The following is an 18,591-nucleotide window of genomic DNA, read 5'->3' on the forward strand; positions in this document are numbered from 1 at the left end:
GATAGTTGCGGAAAGACGCAAGGTCGTCATTTCCGGTCTTCTTCTTACTGTCGGATGCGGCTGATTGTTTTTGTAACAGGTAAGCTCTGGGGTACCTTCGGAGGTGGCATTTTGTCATTTTATCCTGCCTTTAGAACTCGCAACTTTTTCCGAAACTTAAAGGGATGCCCTATGTTACTGGGGATGAATGGAACAGCGATATATATGTATATCATCTATCTGTGGTGGCATTACGACCTTGCAATAGGTAAACTTTGGTGCACCGTTCAAGACAGTATATCACTTTGCCCTCAGAATTCGTAACTCCTTCTATTTTTAGGGGATGCCTAAAGCGATCGGGGGATGAATGGAACGGTTATATACATATGTATCTGCCATGTGCGGGGACATCACGATTTTGACGCGTTTTAGCCACAATAGCTTTCTGAACGCTTCAGTGTTGTTGCATTCACAGAGAATCTGGTCTCCACATAGGTCCTGCTAGCATGCAGGTGGAATCATTATGCAGTTCTACACACATTTTGTATTAAAGCTATAACTTTGCTGCTTTTTAACACTATATTAAATGAGGGGCTTTTGTATATTAGCATAAGTCCCGTCTATTTTGTCACTCCGATAGTATCAAGAGCATACAGCCAGGACATTGGTAGATGGCTAAGTGCTTGCTATGTGCACGCTATACAAACACTGTTCTTCTAGCCGCACATTAACATAAAATCTTATGGTATTTTTGCTTTCTACAGCTGCCCCAAAGGTGTACTCAGGCACATTTGGGACAGAGCGGCCTTATGTCACTGGCTAAGATTGTCCACTGCATGGCTATATCAAGGGTGATGCTGTCACTCCATTATTGTCCATTTTAGGCTGATTATCATGATATAAATGCCTTGTACCCTTGGGACTCTCCAGCAACTGCCATCAGGTGAGTTGCTCTCCATGTTTAAATTCAGCGACGGGACATTTAGCTTTACATGGGGAACTCTAGCGGTATGCCGTGTTCTGCATGCTATTATGTTTTTCCAACTGTGAAGGGAGGTTAGGTAGACCATATCGTGCTTCCTTGTTGGGTCCTCTCACTTTGCTCAAATCTGGAGCAATTTTTGGCCATGTTCATTCGTGGCCTTTTAATATTTATATTTACCCTTGCTTTTTAGATCCAATTTTTTGAGATCTTCTTTCTGGCACGGTCCAAGTATAAAATCCAGATTTATATACAGGCTTCTGGGACCAGCCCTAAGGGTCGAGACTATGATAACTACTTTTTCTCCCTTAATATGTCTCACAACTTATTTGAACTTTAGAGAATGAGAGAGGTTCCCCTTACTTTCACTCACAGATCATCAGTTTTTAACCCGTGTTTGATTATGGTCTTTTTTCTCTTTTTTGTTGCACTTGTTTTAGGTGTGTTTTTTGCCTTTTATATATCAAACTGTATTGTTCAGTTTTTTAATGACGGGTGTTTAAACAAAGACACAGATGAAATACTAAGAACCATGACGTTTATGGGAATGCTACTTCCTGAAGAAGATGGGCATCATCTGCATTTAAGTTAGATGCGTTATTTCCATTGAAACTACTAATTGTCAATTGTGTCAGGCCTATTGAATTGTTTGTATTTTATTGCCTTGACACTTGAGTAGTTGACACACAGCATCCCATGGTTAGCTTTAGTGTGTTTTTGATTAATATATGCTTGCTTCATTTTCACATTTTTTTGTTTTAGCAATTTACTTGCTTTCGATTGCTTTATTATTGTTATATTTTTTGGGTTTCAATTGAATTTTGTCCTGGTGACCGAAGGTTCCCCACCCAAGTGATCTCCTTCACTTGTCTGGGGTATCCAACTCGGCACGTATTGATTAGTGTCTAGGACTATTACGAGTGGTGTATTTTCCTTTTTCTCTTCCTTTGGAGTTTAATTTTGCAATAAGCACTTTACATCATGCACCTTATCAATTGTGTACAGATGTTTACTATTGTCTATTATTGTATATTATACATGAACTTTGGATGATTTAATCATTATTTTAACATATAAAAAATTTAAATAAAACACAGTATTTTAAAATGATCTATTGTCTTTTGTAAGGTGATCTGTGATGTGGACCAGGGGGTTCTTCCCCATCTCTTCTCTTGTCGGATGAAGTTTTTTTGATTGAAAATGTTTATATCCCGCTGGCCCAACTTCTGGTTAATATATGCACTGCCTTCCTTTGGCATTGTATGCACTCCGGAATAAACCCGGTTCCGACCATCATCTTACACCGCACGAAATAGCCACAGGAAAAAGAATGTGCACTCCACTGACACCCCGAGACAGAGCTAGATGTGATGCCCAGTCAACATGAGAAATCTTAAGGTCTGAAATGCAAAATTACTTGAATTGCATGACATCTTGTCTTACTGTAATTTCAGGCCAGCTGCAGCGATGACGAAAAGGGTGCAGGGCAGCACGGAACACAGAAGGGGATATTACTGAAGGCACAGCTCAAGGACTTTGTGTTCCATCCATTTTTCCTGGAGACACCGTTTTGGTAAAAAACCATATGAGGAAAAGGTGGGACGAGGCAAGGTTTAACGGTCCCTTTGCAGTGGAAGACTGCACTCCCTCTGCAGTAAAACTACAAGGAAGAAGAGCTTGGATCTTTTTGGGCGACGTCAAGCCATACATCGGAGAAGGCCCCTGCTTGCACCCCAGCGCGAAGAAAAGACAGACGACGCGGAAGAACCACAGCACGTGCAGACGAGATCCATGACGAGGAAGAAGGACGAATGAGCAGCCGCAAAGCAAAGACAAAGAGCTTTTGTACAAAAGTTGTGGTTTTCTTTGGGACATTCCTCTGAGAAAAAAAAGAGGATAGGGACATAAAAACGGACACTGTGTGCATCCTATTTGCAGGGTGAAGAAGAAAATTGCATTTATAATCCACAACATAGCCTGCCGAATTTGAACTTTGGACTGAGGCACACCAAAGCCGTCAGTGGTGGAGAGGCTCACCAGTGTCACAGACTTTCTTCAAGATCCTGAAAACGAAAAGACTAAAAGGAGATTGCCAACTGTGATTGCCGAGCAGTTCCTCCTACTTCCTGAGTACAGAAAAACCAAATGTCCCCAAGCAGAGAAGCAAGCGAATGAGCTTATCAACGTATTGTACTTTCGCCTAATCGAAGAGTGTCAAGAACTTGTCGGGAGAACAACAGATGTACTAACATTTTTCTTCGAGATCCAGCAAATACAGACCGTCTGTGCATCGTCCTAAATAGTACAGTTATACAAGTGGCTCTCCACGCAAACGGAAATTGCAGACACTGTTCACAGATGAAGTGAAAATCAAAAAGTCTCAAATTCCAGCAAAGACAGGGCAAATGTCCCTGTCACCAGAAGACAGCAGGTTAGCGAGCAACGTGTTCTTCCGCTTAATCGAGGATTTTCCAGAGCTTGTGGGAGACGGATCAATGTTGATGTCCTCACATACATCAGAGACCCAGCAAATTCTGCACAGATGGGCATGCTCCTGCATGGAATTGTGATGCAAATCAAACTTTCTAACCAACAGCAGAATTATTTGAGAAGATTTTAAACTTTCCGCCGAGGGACAGATCGAGAGAGCAGTGTCAAAGTTTTCATTTGTTTTAGTTTTTCTTTTATTTTTGTACTGACAAGAACACATGTCTTCAGGAATGAAACAGATCAGAGGCGTAGACTGGGAACTGATACATTTTGAACATGCACAGTAAAGAGACTTGTTGAATTATTGCTTGATTTTGACACTCCCCATAGCCTAAACAAGAAACCTGTATCCAGAACTAATAGACAAATCCAGTCTGACAAGGAGAGACAATTGCTTAAGTTCTACAGCTCACAAATAGAACAAACAGGAGCTAGAGACAATATTATTTAAAATTTGTATTAAAAGTTAACACATTTTACAGATGATTGACATGGGGGTCCACAACAGTACTCTAGTCCTCCTGCAGGAGGAGAGACGGTCACAGTTCCCTGGACGTAAATGCTGCCGCCTAACCTACAGCGGCATAATGTATTTGTGTATTGTATTCATCATCCTTTTACTGTCATTAATGACCAGAACTGCATTTCTTATTGGTGTACGAAGCATTCCAATCCCAGTACATCCACCTAATGATGTACGTATGACACCCACAAAAGCACCCATGCCCTTTATAGTAATTCCAGTCCCTAGGAGATCTGATAATGGAGTGAGTGAACTTGAGATGGATGTGATAAACAATTACACAGACACACTTGTGGTAACAAGCAAATCGAAAAAGCCAGAGACAGGGTCGGCAGAATGTGAATGAAAAAAGGTTACTGATAACCGCACGCATGCAAACATTGAATGCACATACAGCAGGCCTAGTGTCAATGACTGCAGAACCACAATCCCGAGCATGGGAGAAGAAAAGACTGGCTACTATAGGAAATCTCACTACAAGTAAAGTAAAGAGCAAAATGAAGGAAGCAGACGTCGTGAAAAGACAAGAAGAGTTGGAAAGAAAGCCAACAGAAACAGCTGTATCAGAAACTCTTGAGCCAACACCAAGAAAGACAAGAGCATACTCGGAGAAAATGTCTGCACGAGCACAACTGATAGCAGACACAGAATGGCCATTCATAACCAGAGAAAGGAAAAGACTAGAGGAGCTGAAGAATAAACCCACAGAGACAACATCGCTGAGTATATATGTTCCAGTAACAGGGACAAGTATAAGTTTCACAGTACAACCATATACTGTACCCAAGCCAGAGTGGATGTGGACATTTCTAACCAGAAAGAAAAAGACACATGAGAACAAGGAAAGAACTGTCAGACTTCTGTCTACTCAAATGGCACAGATGAGGAGGCCTGCACCATGGACCAGGATACCTGAGAATCCTCTCGTAAGAAAGAGCCACATAGATGCATTCAGGGATGTAGTTATAGCGAACTACATGAAAACATTAAGAATCAAGAGAAGCATGCATGGAGACAATAACAAATTAAACGATCACTTGGACAGCACATTACATTTGGGAAACAACATTTGGTAGCAACACATGAAGGAAGTTGGAAGACGAAGTTCAGAGGGGGAATACTTTGTGGGTGCACTCCTACCATACAGCATGGGGAAGTCCAAGATCTTTGTAGCTGTAGAAATTCATGTCCAGACAGCACACTGTCTCTCGCATGTAGCAATGTGCAAAACCAGAGGCCTGTTCATGGGTAGTGATGCCTCACTGAAGTGGGCAACTGAAAAAACTGATCCTGATGAAGATGATTATGTTGAAGACATAAAGACAAGAGACAGAGCTCATACGAGGAATCATGTGATCAGGTACGAGAAACCTGGAGTGAAAGGAGCAGAAATCAGATGGGAAGTGAACCAGAAACTAAATGTCCAAGGAAAAACTCCAGAAGAGGTTCAAAGTTGGAAAAACAGAGGCCAAATGCAGATTTGGGGAACAGTGCTTTCACCAGACGGATAGGAGAAAGGAGTAGTAATTTTCAGGGCATGGATGGTCCTCAGAGCCTGCAAGGAAGCAATTGAAAATTCACAAAGAATATGCAAGCCATTATGGACAAGGCTTGCAAAACTGCTGACATGGGTCGAAGACAGAGGAAGACCCTTGCAGATAGCACCACTGGAGAGCTCAAAATTGTGTTTCAGGAATAATGGCACAAGGAAGATGGGAGAGAATCAGAACTGTGGACAAATCTTAAATGCTCCAGGAACGATGCATGGAACTGCAGTGATTATCGATCATTATTGGGCATGTGGATGCAAAGCATACATCAGACTGCCGAGAAACTTGGGAGGCATATGCACAATAGTGAATATCCACGTTCCAGCGTTGATGATCCCGAAAAGTGACCTGAATATTGACAGTTTCCCAAAAGCAGATGCATACCTGAGGAAAAGGAGATCTTTGGAACTGTTGACCCGAATGAAAAGGGAGAATTACATCTCTGCCAAATCAGAAGAAGCCTTTAATACAATCCCATTTGAACACAGGCTGTTTAGCCTCACTCACCTCAGCAGTGTTCGCAACAATCTTCATGTCAAGATTCCAAGTTGGAGCAAATACTAAATGGTTGCAAATAAACAGATGGGAGTTACTGCAGACCATCAACACACCATAAAAGGATTCAACGCGATCAAGGAAGAGTTAAGAGCAGTCCGACTGATGACTCTCCAGAATAGATATGTGCTTGACATGATCACAGCCATGGATGGAGGAGTTTGCTCAAAAATCAGAGAATCAGGTTGCACATTTATACCTTCTTACGATGAGGAAAATGGAACTCTAACAGAAGCCATAGGTATGCTGACAAAACTGCAGAACCAGATGATTGATGAGACGGACAAAGTTGATGATGACAGCTGGTTTGGATCACTATTCTCATGGGTTCCACAATGGATGGCAGATGCATTCAAGTCCCTGGGAGCCCTGCTAGTGATGATATTACTAGGATTCTGTATTATCAAGATAATAATATCTCAGTGCCAGAAAACTGCGAAAAAAGCCATAGGGATGAAGATCATGATTGATGTCAAGCCAGGATGGAAGCACAAAGACTTGACTGACGAAGAAATAAAAAGTTTTGTGAAAGCCAGCATTCATGCACCAGAAGGAACAAGGTTTCTATATCCCAAGAAGCATAGAAATGATGTGGGAAGATGGGTTTACTGCAGCCCAAATGAACAGTGTCAACTGATAACATGGAATAAAGACGAACAATTGAGAACAGCACAAAGTCTAAAAGGAGTCATAAAAATATGGACTCCGAAGAGACAGTTCTTCAGGCCATCATGTATAGACCCAGAAGATGAAGAAGGAATGAGCCCAGGTGATGAAGTAAAGGTGAATACAGACGAGCCAAAGAAGATGGATCCAAAGAAGGAAGTGAAAGTGGTCGATGAATCGCCCAGAGGGGGGGGGAGTGTAGAGGAGGTCCCAAATGCAGCCCGCACTCCAACCAGCAGACAGCCAGAGTAGGGCTCTGTCCAGTACCTATCAGAAGAACGTTGCCTATCCAAGTACCAGTATCGCGGAAACCATGGACAGTAAGGTACCTATTGAGAAAGCCATATCAACAAATGAGACAAACCGAAGATCATCTAAATACAGTCCCTGAAGAAACCAAAAGGTCCTAATGGATGATGAATGGTGACGTCACGAGATCCCGGACTGACTCACCTATAGAAGAAATGACGACCAGAGAATGACATAAAGAGACAAAATGCCATGCATAAGGATATCGTGAACTTAAGAGTGTGAAGGCAATGTCAAATGAAAGAAGCTTAAGCTGTAAGAATGGCAAAGATATTTGACCAGTTTACACATGTAATTATGCTTGGAACCGTAAGAAAGCTAAGAGAATCGTGCGGCTTGCTATGCTTAGTAGAGGGATAGTGCGGCAAGCGCCATATATATACATACCTCAAATAAAGCACTTTATATGAAGTATACTTCCACTTTGCACAAAAAGCAGAATCAGATCTCAAGATCAATTTTAGTAAATCAGAGCTCTTGAACCTGACCTTAAAGGCAGGGGACTGAGAGTTAGTGAGGGTGGCGTCTCCATTTACATGGAGCCCAGGGGGAATTAAATATCTAGGCGTGAAAATTACCCCATCTCTTGCAGGGTGGTATCAGGCTAACTATCCACCGATCCTAAGGGACATCAAACAGGACCATCGTAGATGGAGGGGCCTGAGGGTGTCGTGGCTGGGCAGGATGGCTGCGATCAAAATGGTAACACTCCCCCGTTTGTTATACCTTTTCCAGGCGATACCTCAGGCAATCCCTGCGGGCTTTTTTAAGGAGTTGGGATTTTTGACTAGAGTATTTCTGTGGGAAGGGAAAGAAGCGCGTGTCAGTAGTCAACTGTTGATGGCTCCCAGAGGAGAGGGGGGATTCGCTCTGCCGATTTTTCGACAATACTAAGAGGCCACCCAATTGCGAGTATTTAGGGAATGGCTCTGGGAGGAGGAGGCTACGCAAGACAAAAGATGGGTAGCAATGGATAGAGCTGTAGCACATCGTAACCTAGCTGAGGTTTTATGGCTTCCAAGGCATCTTAGACCTAAACATGTGTACGAGAGCACCATTTCAAAACTGATGGCAGAGAACTGGGACAAGTTGGTGAGAACAAAGGGAATTACGACTTCCCCCTCCCCACTCACGCCCCTGTTTCGCAACGGAGATTTTACCCCTGGGTTGGAGATGGGGGCATTCAAGCAATGGCAAGAGGAGGGCTGCAAACGTTTGGCTGACATATTTAGGTGGGACAGAATTCTCTCGTTTGAGGAGTGTAAGAGGGAGTTCGGGATTAAGGAGGAGGAAAGACTACGCTATGCGCAGATTCACCATTGGGTCCTAAACCCCGCAATCAAGCAGGGAGCAATAAGGGGAATGACGCGGTTTGAGAGATTCCTGTCAACTAACGATGGATCTAAGGGCCTAATATCTAACCTATATAAAATCTTGGACGAGGCATGTACTAGGGATCAGTGGCCGTATATGCGGAGGTGGGATCAGGTCCTGGGAAGGGCAATTGAGAGGGAAGAGTGGGAGAGGTTGTGGAGGAGAATCCCGAGATTGGTCAAAGCGCCTGCACTACAGGAAATGTGGTATAAGGTCCTGTTTGAGTGGCATTGCACACCTATCTGCCTTCGGGAGATATACCCTGCCACCTCTGGTAGCTGTTGGCGGGAATGCGGGATGGAGGGTACTGCACAACACATCTGGTGGTCATGCCCAAAAATTAGACCCTTTTGGCAGGAAGTGGAGAAAGTACAGGAACAGGCATACAGAATGGGAAATAATAGATCCCCTGAGGAGGTTCTTCTGGGACTTAGACGGGACACCTTGGAAGGGCAACCTAGATCTCAGGAAAAGGCAAGAGAAATTCTCATACTTGTGGCTATGACTGTTATAGCGCAGAGGTGGAAGAGTAAGGAGGTTCCCTTTATGCAGGACCTGCTGCGGAAACTTTGGGAAATCGTGGCACTGGAGTGGGAAACATACGCTATGTATAACAATATTCAATCTTTCACAAGGGACTGGGAGGAGACCCTGGATTTCCTTAGGGACGACTTCCGAATTGGGTGGCGCCCGCAACGCTTGCGTTTGATAGAACTGCAATGAACACGGGCGACCGGTCCATGGAGATAATGGACCAGGGACTACGTCAGACTGCTCTCAGGGGAGGGTTGGGAGGGGCTGGGGTAGGGGAAGTTGGGGAGTGTAATTGGTTTGTATGTAGAGGCAAGTGATCCATGGAAGTACTGGACCAAGGACATGATGCAGCTGCTTTCAGGGGGGGTGGGTTGTTGAGGGAGTTGGGAAATGTATTTCTTGTTGAAAATTAATAAAACGAAGTTAAAAAGAAAATGAACGAGCAGTAGCTACAATTAACTGAAGCAAGGACCAGAATATACTGCTTTGAAGGGGCAAGATAAGAAAGCGAAGGCAGGTGGTGGGTGAACATAAAATCAAATACACTAATTGTTGAGGTAAAGGCAAATCCATGGCATCTGAATCACGTGACCAGCCGAACAAGCAAAGCAAGACCTCCACACCTACGCATGGCTGTGAGCCAGGAGAAGATATCTAGGCAGAAGATGCAGTCTCGAGACCAACCGCAGTGAAATAATTGACACATAGCCACTAAAGTAATGATTGATTGAAGGAAGGCTGGGTGAGTTGAGGGGCACCCTGCACCTGGCCGATCATTCTGCATGCTGCTAAGAAAAGTGAAAAAGTATGCATGGGGTTGGTGCCAACCCAATCACAGTGGACCAAGTAATCTAGGGTCCTATAGTTAGTAGAACCAATGGGAAGTCGTACTTTTAGTGACGTCTGCAGTAGTCATTTTTGAAGGAAGGGCTCAGATGCCCACCTGACACTGTTTTCCCAATCCCCTCACTCCGTTACCATATACAGATTTAGTACCTATAGTAAAGTTACCTTTTCCTAACCAATATGATTGCATTGCAACTTTTGAGTGTTACACGTCGATGATGACGAATTTTCTGTATAAATGCTATAATTTTTATGAAGTTCGTTGGAGTTGAAGCAAGAAGGAAGATCGCACCATGGCTGATATTCATAACTCCCGTTTTTTGTACATGTCATTAAACAGACTCCCTTTGCCAAACTGTTGAGTTGTCCTTATTGATTGGTGTTGAAGTAATAAATCTGCACCCCCATCCATCTCACGGGTGCCGCTATCTTGTCTTAAAGTGCTTCTGAGCAAGCCCCGACTCTATGGGCCGGTTGGGGGTCTCGCAGCACATGCCTAAGAAGACCTAGTGGTGAATATTTCACAATATAAATTGAGTAACTTTAAAAAATTGACATTACAGAAAATATTGTCTTTTGTACCTCATTACAACAGCAACCTACTTAAGGAGAACATTGATTTCTTTAAGTTAGTGCATAAAATGAAGTTAAAAGTGTTTTTTCATTCGATCGAATTAACTGAAAGTAGGAGTAAATCGGAATTTCTGGAAATGAAACCAAAAAGCACCTTTTCACCTCCAGTACAGAACTGTATTCTTGAAGCATTCCAGAAAGCAGTCTTAAAGGACTTTAAGAAACTCCATTTTCATAGAAGACAGAGGACAAACTTGACTGTGAGAAAAACAAGTTCTTGACAAATTATGGCAGAATCCAAAACTTATCATCAAGCTGGCTGATAAGGGTGGAGCCTTAGTGGTCTTAGACACAACACAAGAGGAAAGTGGAGAGACAATTATCAGACGGAGACATGTATCTGGAGGTATTTACCGGCCCAACTGAAGAGGGCAGGGCGATTATCAAGAAGATACTGGACGGGGCAGAATCAGATGAGATAATTACATATAAGACGAAAGCTTTTCTGACCAATCTACACCCTATCATGCCAGTGATTTATGTCTTACCAAAGATTCACAAAAATCTACAGGATCCTCCAGGACGACCTATAATAGCTGCTACAAATAGCCTATTGGAGCCTCTAGCTCAGTATATCGACAAAATGATTCAACCATTGGCACAGAAACCTACAACCTACATATAAGATGCTAACCACTTCCTGACAAGACTTGAAACAATCAACGTTGATGCAGAATCTGACATCTTGTTCACGATGGATGTGACCAGTCTCTATACGAATATAACACATCAAGCTGGCCTATAAGAAATTGAATGGGCACTACTGAACACGGAAGATAACATAAAGAGTGACAGATCATTTGTCATGAAGTTACTCACTATTGTACTGAACAACAATTTCTTCATGTTTGAAGACAGAAACTTCATTCAAATTTCTGGAACTTCAATGGGAGCCGCAATGGCTCAGAGCTATGCCAATATTTACATGTCCTATCTCGAGGAGACTAGAGTGATGAATGATCCTCTTTGGAAGAATAAACTCAAATGTTTGGTCAGATACATTGACAACCTGCTTGGAGGGTGGGCAGGAACGGTAGATGATTTTTTGAATCCATGAATTGACTTGCCTCAAGAATCAAATTTACTCATAAGTGGAGTAGGACATCCCTTGAATTTGTAGACGTGTTGGTCTATTCTAAACAAGACAAACTTGAAACAACCGTTTTCACAAAAAATACAGACAGGAATATTTTATTGCTAACATCAAGTTTCCATCCAAAAAACACCATCGAAAGTATACCTTTGAGTCAACTAATGAGGTATAGAAGAATTGTATCAGAGGAGAGTGAATTCGACAACAAAAAAGCTAGTGACCTTGCAAATAAATTCCTGTCGAGAGGTTACAATCCAACTATAATTCAAACGGATACCAACAAAGTCAAAAGTATAACGAGAGTGGAAGCAATGCAACCGAGTGTAAAAGAGAAAGACAACGACCTAGTCTATTTCACCACTTACTCGCAGCAAAGTGGACAAATAAAGAAAATTGTGAAGAAGAACTGGGAAACTTTGTCCCTGGATCCTAAATTGGCAAAGCTATTTCAAACATCACATCTTTTTGCTTATAAAAAGAGCAGGTCGGTACACGACCACCTGATCAAATCGGACTTCATTCACAAGAGAATTCAAATTAAAACATTTAAGGGTACTCTCCCTTGCAACAATTGCAACTGTTGCCACAACATAATCAAGGGGAATTACGTAAATCATCCATACAAAGGAAACAGGATTCCTTTAAGACATACCTTCACATGTATTACCAAGAATGTCATTTATGGCATAAAGTGCCCTTGTGTCCTTTACTATGTTGGCCTTACTGGAAGAAAAGCTAAATTAAGATGGGGAGAACATAAATATAATGTTTGCCAAGGATCTATAAAGTCTCCTGTCGCTCAACACTTCAAGGAGCTTAAACACTCAGTAGCCCAGTTTTAGTTCGTCATCCTGGAGCATGTCCAGTTGCCAAGAAGTGTTGGGAACCTTCAAAAGCTGTTAGAGCTAAGAGAAACATTTCAGATAGATAAATTGGACTCCATGTATCCCAGAGGGATGAACCTATATTAGGACCTATACTGCTACTCATGATTGACTCAGATATGACACCACAACAATACACAATGACCTAGTGTTACGCTCACCTGATATCCACGGGGACGCCACACGATACTGGATGGGAGGCTGTGTCTGTCCTGTACCCCTTTCTGCTTGTTTGTATGTTGGCTGGTGGACAGGTCCTATGACAGGAGAATGGGAGTTTAGATGCTGAGCCTGTGATGGGGGTTCCCACCTCCCACTGACCAAGTTCCTTCCCCTTGGGTTATGCCTCACCTTATTTTTTTGTGCGTTAAGCTCTCCGTCCTGCATCTCAGTGCAGGGGCGCACATTAGTTGTGGGCATTCTGAGGGCCTAGTTGTTTCACTGTTCCTGTGCCCTTGTGTCGGGTCCAGTCCGGCTGTGACACCGACTTGTTTAATGTGCTCAGGTGAGTTTTACAGTCTTTGTTCCCTCTCCTGTCTTCTTCCGTTCCCTGTGCTTTGCAGTGTTCCTTTTGTTCTTAATGTCTCTTTCTGTCTTCCACAGGGATTGTTGTTGTTGAGCACTCTGGAGATGGCGAGGCCACCGAGCGCGGACAGATGCAGGAGCTGTTACTCGCAGGTAGTTGTCCCTTTGTAATGCTGTTCTTGTTCTTGCAGGTTGTGGAGCGCTCCGGAGATGGGTGAGCCACTGAGCGTGGACAGATGCGCGGATGGATGTTGGAGCTGCTACTCACAGGTACGCGTTTCTAGTAATGCTGTTCTTGTTCTTGCAGGTTGCCGGTAGAATCCAGGTTGATGCTGAAGATTCAAGCCTCCGGGAGAAGCTGAGGAGCTGGAGCTGGACACAGTGAGCGTTACGCTGCAGGAGTGCAAAATAACGCGAAGCGTGAATTCCAGTTCAGGTGTGGTTTATATAGCCAGCCACACCTGAAGATTCGACCACACCCAAAACACTAGCCTGCATGCTTCAGTTCATGGAACTGAGCTGCAGGAAGGACCTCCATGTTGGATTAAGGCCCAAAGTGGGCTTGCCTTATTTTTGCTAATGAGCTTGGCGCCAAAGGCGCCAGGACTGTCTCCATGTCTGCTGTTGCTGGGTTTTTAACACCCTTGGAGTCGCTCTGTGGGGCTGTAGCCTCACTGCTGCCAGGGGGCTGTTGCAACTGAGGGAGTCAGGGATAGGGGTCATGACATCTAGCCATCTGAAGTATTAGAATGGCCAACAGTGCATCATTGCCTGGATCATCTTCAGTTGTTGGAGATGATGAAGTTGTTTTGCTTTTCACATCTATATTGAATGTATAAGACGATTAGAGTACTTTATAGATTGTGAAACACTTTCTGCTGTATTATTACTCTTACTGTTGCGCTCACCTGGCTCCCACAGGGGTGTTGAGTGGAACTGGACAGCCACGGTCTCCACCAACGTGATGCGTAGTGCAGAGATGACTGACTGGACTGGCCCACCTAGCTTTGTCTGCTTGACCCGTAGAAGTAGTCTCCTAGAGACGGGGAAAGGGAATTAGCCACCCGTGGATCTGAGCGTTAACACCTCACTTCGTCCCCACTTATCACTTCTGACATTCCCTTTCAAAAAGCTCACCTTATAGTTTTGTATGATGAGCTCTCCATCCTGCAAAGAATGCAGGGGCGCGTTGATGGCCAGTTACTTCACTGGCTTGAGGATATTGGAAGAGTTCTGGACAAATCTTGGCTCCAAACCTGAGGGCGAAAGGCTGTAAGTATATAGTTCTGATGAGTTCAAAATGTCCGATTAATCACTCTTGTCCAATTCCTTGTTTCTTTTGCAGCTTAGACCCAAAAGATGATCATCTTGTGGCAGCTGAAAGCGTTCAGGTAAGAGTCTGTGTTTTGTAACACTGTCCGGTAAATGATGCCAAGGTTTAACTCGCTGCTTTCTCTTTTCTTGCAGGTGCAGCGTAGGAAGATTTGGCATGCTGGTGGATAATACCTTCTGCGGTAAAATCGGGTAAGAATATGGTGGCAAGAGATTGTCCTTGTTTGTTCCCTTGGCTCACCTTGTTGTTTTCTTGTCCCCTTTAGGCGCTGGAATGCGGCAACCACGTGATGGAGACAGCACCGGATCGTAGAGATGCTGCAAGGAACGGTGAGTATGGCGCGGCGCTGCTGCTGGCGATGCAACACGTTTAAAATGAAGTCTGTTTCTGGTTCGAAGATGCGCTGAATCCAAAATCAGGTAAGAAATCCAGTAAAGTTCTTGTTCTAACCTTTCTTCTTCTTTCCCTTCTTTCTAGGCGCTCTGGTCTTGAGGCGGGCGTGGCAGGATGCTGGATGCTGACTGCAGACACGGTGAGCGTTACGCTGCTGGATGCAGAATAACGCAAAGCATGTGCTGCTCTACGGTCGTGGTTTAAATAGCCTTCTAAGAAGTCCCAGGTAAGTATTCCTCCACAGCCACAACCGAGTAACAAAATAGTCCCTTCAAGCCTCACATGGGCTTGGATGCTTGAATCCCTTGCAGCATGCTCTGGATCAGGTAAGTTTTAACATATGAGCCTGGCGCCTATGGCACCAGGACTGATGCCCCATATGAGCCTGGCGCCATAGGCGCCAGGACTGTACCCAGATAGCCCCTAACAGGGGTTGCTGGGTTTGCTCCAGGTAACATGATGCCTGCTTCCAGGGTTGATGGACTTGGTCTGGATGCCCGGGGGTAGGCATCTTGACAGCACTCCCCCCGAAGGCCCCTCCTAAAGTCGTTCCTCCCATTGGCCTTGGTTTGTCTGGGAAATTCTGGTGAAATCTTCTCACCAACCTAGGTGCCGAACGTGGTCACTAGGTTCCCATGACCGTTCTTGTGGTCCGTAACCTTTCCAGTCGATTAAATAAAAAAGTCTTGACTTAACCATTTTGGAGTCCAGGATACTTTTCACTTCAAATTCGGGTTCCCCGTCTATAAGGACGGGGTCAGGTGGCTTGGTTAGTCTTGTCCCAGGTTGTACTGGCTTCAAAAGTGACACATGGAAGACGGGGTGAATTTGCATACTAGCAGGTAATTCCAATTTGACGGCCACCGGGATGATAATGGCCTTAATAAGGTAAGGTCCCAAATATCTAGGGTTAAAGGTCTGCTTTCCTTTTGGAGGTATGTGTTTTGTGGCCAACCAAACTTGATCCCCAATTTGGTATTGTGGAGCATCACTTCGATGCTGATCAGCGTTTTTCTTGTACATTTCTTTCGGATGTTTCAAATGTTCAGTTGCTTCCTTAAAGGCTTGTGTAATAGTAGGGTGCAGATGGTTCACTGTGGGCATTTCTAAGTGTTGAGGCGAGTCAAGTTCTGAGGTTCGAGGGTGGTGCCCGTATATGATATAAAAGGGGCTTTGTCCAGGTCCAGAATGTACAGAGTTATTGTATGCATATTTGGAGATCCATAGAATGTCCTTCCAATTACTTGCAGTCTGGTGTAACATACAACGCAGGTACTGTTCAAGAGTTTGATTGGTCCTCTCCGTTTGACCATCGGTCTGGGGATGGTGACTGGTCGATAACCTCATGTCGATTTGCGCCAATTGACAACATTTCTTCCAAAAATGTGAAATGAATTTACTACCTCGGTCAGAGACTAATACGGAGGGAAATCCGTGTATTCGAACAATGTTTTCGAGAAACTCCTTGGCCAGAATTGAAGCAGAAGTTAATCCCTTTAAAGGAATAAAGTGGGCCATTTTGGAAAAAAGATCCACAATAACGAGAATGGTGTTAAATCCATTACATGGAGGTAGGTCTGTAATAAAGTCTAACGATAAGGTGTGCCATGGTGTAGGTGGAATATCCAAGGGTTGTAAAAGGCCAGCCGGTTTTTTCTTCTGACTTTTGTTTTGGGCGCAATTGCCACAGGACATTACAAATGACTTTACGTCTTTCGCCAGGTGGGCCACGAGAATTGTCTCTTAATTTTAGCTTCAGTTTTTGCGATACCTGGGTGCCCTTCCATCAGGGTGTCATGATAATTGGAGATGACTAGTTCTTGTAGTTCCTTATGTGGTAGAAATAGATGCCCTTGATAATAAGGTAGGTCATTGATGACAGAGTAGTCTGCGCCTTTCTTTACACAGTCCTGCAGAGCTGTTGGATCGAAGAGTTGTTGGATCTTTACCTGAATATCTTCTAGGGTTTGTAAAGTATTCATGCCAAGAATTCTTTGTTCTGAAATTATAGGCACCGGCTCCGGGTTCGCATATGCTTCTTCCATTCCTACTCGGGATAAGGCACCTGCCTTGCCATTTTTACAGCCTGGTCGATAAGTGATCACGAAATCGAACTCGGCAAAGAACAATGCCCATCGAAGTTGGCGTGATGATTGGGCTTTGGCTGTCTTTAAATACTGCAAGTTCCGGTGATCAGTGATTACAGTAATGGTTTGCCTGGCACAGAGAAGATAATGCCGCCAAGCCTTGAAGGCGGATTTGACAGCTAATAGCTCCTTATCGGTAACCGCATAGTTTAACTCTGGTGCCGAGAACTTTCTGGACCAAAATACTACTGGGTGAAGTTGACCGGTTTCAGGATCCTTCTGGGACAGGACAGCTCCCATGGCTAAACTGGATGCGTCGGTTTCAACTATGTATGGGAGTTCAGGACGAGGATGCTTTAATACAGGTGCAGACGTGAATTTCGCTTTCAGTTCTTGGAAGGCATTCTCAACTTCTTCAGTCCACAGGAAGCATTTGTTTTTTTGCAAGAGCGCTGTGATAGGGTGTACAACGTGCGAGAAATCCGGAATGAATCTGCGATAGAAATTAGCAAATCCAAGCATGCTTTGTACTCCTTTAACTGAACTGGGTGATGGCCATTTGAGAATTGCGTCCACCTTTCGAGAGTCCATTCGAACTCCTTTTGGAGTCAGGATAAATCCAAGAATTTCAACTTCTGTAGTATGTAAAACACATTTTTCCAATTTTGCATATAACTTGTGCTGGCGTAGTTTCTCAAGGACTGCACAAACGTGCTTCACATGGTCAGATTCTGAAGAGGAGTACACTAGAATATCGTCTATGTATACGACAACACAGACGTCAATGAGTTCACGCAGGACATCGTTCATAAAATACTGAAAGGCTGCTGGTGCATTGCACAACCCGAAGGGCATCACCTGGTATTCGAATAACCCGTACTTAGTGCGAAAAGCAGTCTTCCATTCGTCGCCTTTCTTTACACGTACCAGATGGTATGCCCCTCGGAGATCTAATTTAGTGTAGATGCAAGCGTCCTTTACTTGGTCTAGTAATTCTGGGATCAGAGGCAATGGGTATCGTTTCTTAACCGTGATCTGATTTAAGACACGGTAGTCTATGCACGTTCTGAGGTCACCTTCCTTTTTTGGCACGAAGAACAAAGCTGAAGATGCAGGGGACTTGGATGGCCGAATGAAGCCATTGGCAAGGTATTGGTCTAAGTATTGTCGTAGGTGAAGGTTCTCGGGTTCCGTAAGTGCGTAGATCCTACTACATGGAGGTTGTGCACCAGGTATGAGATCAATTTGACAATCGTATGATCTGTGAGGTGGTAAGGTGTTTGCCTGTTCTTTTTGGAAAACATCCTGGAATTCTTGATATGTGTGCGGTAACTGCACAACTGGAGTAGCGACTGTGGTCAGGTCCTTGTTCAAGGTTTTTATTGGGTAACAAGTATGTGCACAATCCGGGAAGGTTATTCTCTTTCTCGCCAATCAATACAAGGATTATGTGTTTCCAACCAAGGTACCCCCAGTATTATTTGGAACTGCGGGGCTTTGATTAAATCAAACACAATAGTCTCTCGATGCCCATCCTGACCCAATAATGTCATCTCTGTGGTGGAATGAGTTACAGGCCCAGAGGCAATTTCAGTTCCATCGACTGTGGTGATGACATCCGAAGTGGTCTTTCTGCAGAGAGGTAGATTCATCCTAGAAGCCAACTCGTGGTCCACATAGTTTCCTATGGCCCCGCTATCAATGTATGCCCTAACTGCGTGCAAACGTGATGGCTGCCTTGAATCTATAAGGACCATTGGTATGATGAAATGCGAGGTCTGAGTATCCTTCTTCAAGCTCGGCAAGCGGACCTCTACGCTTGTCGGGCATGGTAG

This window comes from Ambystoma mexicanum, chromosome 1q, assembly GCF_040938575.1.
Source record: "Ambystoma mexicanum isolate Mex_15411 chromosome 1q, UKY_AmexF1_1, whole genome shotgun sequence".
In the NCBI taxonomy this organism is placed as follows: Eukaryota; Metazoa; Chordata; class Amphibia; order Caudata; family Ambystomatidae; genus Ambystoma; species Ambystoma mexicanum.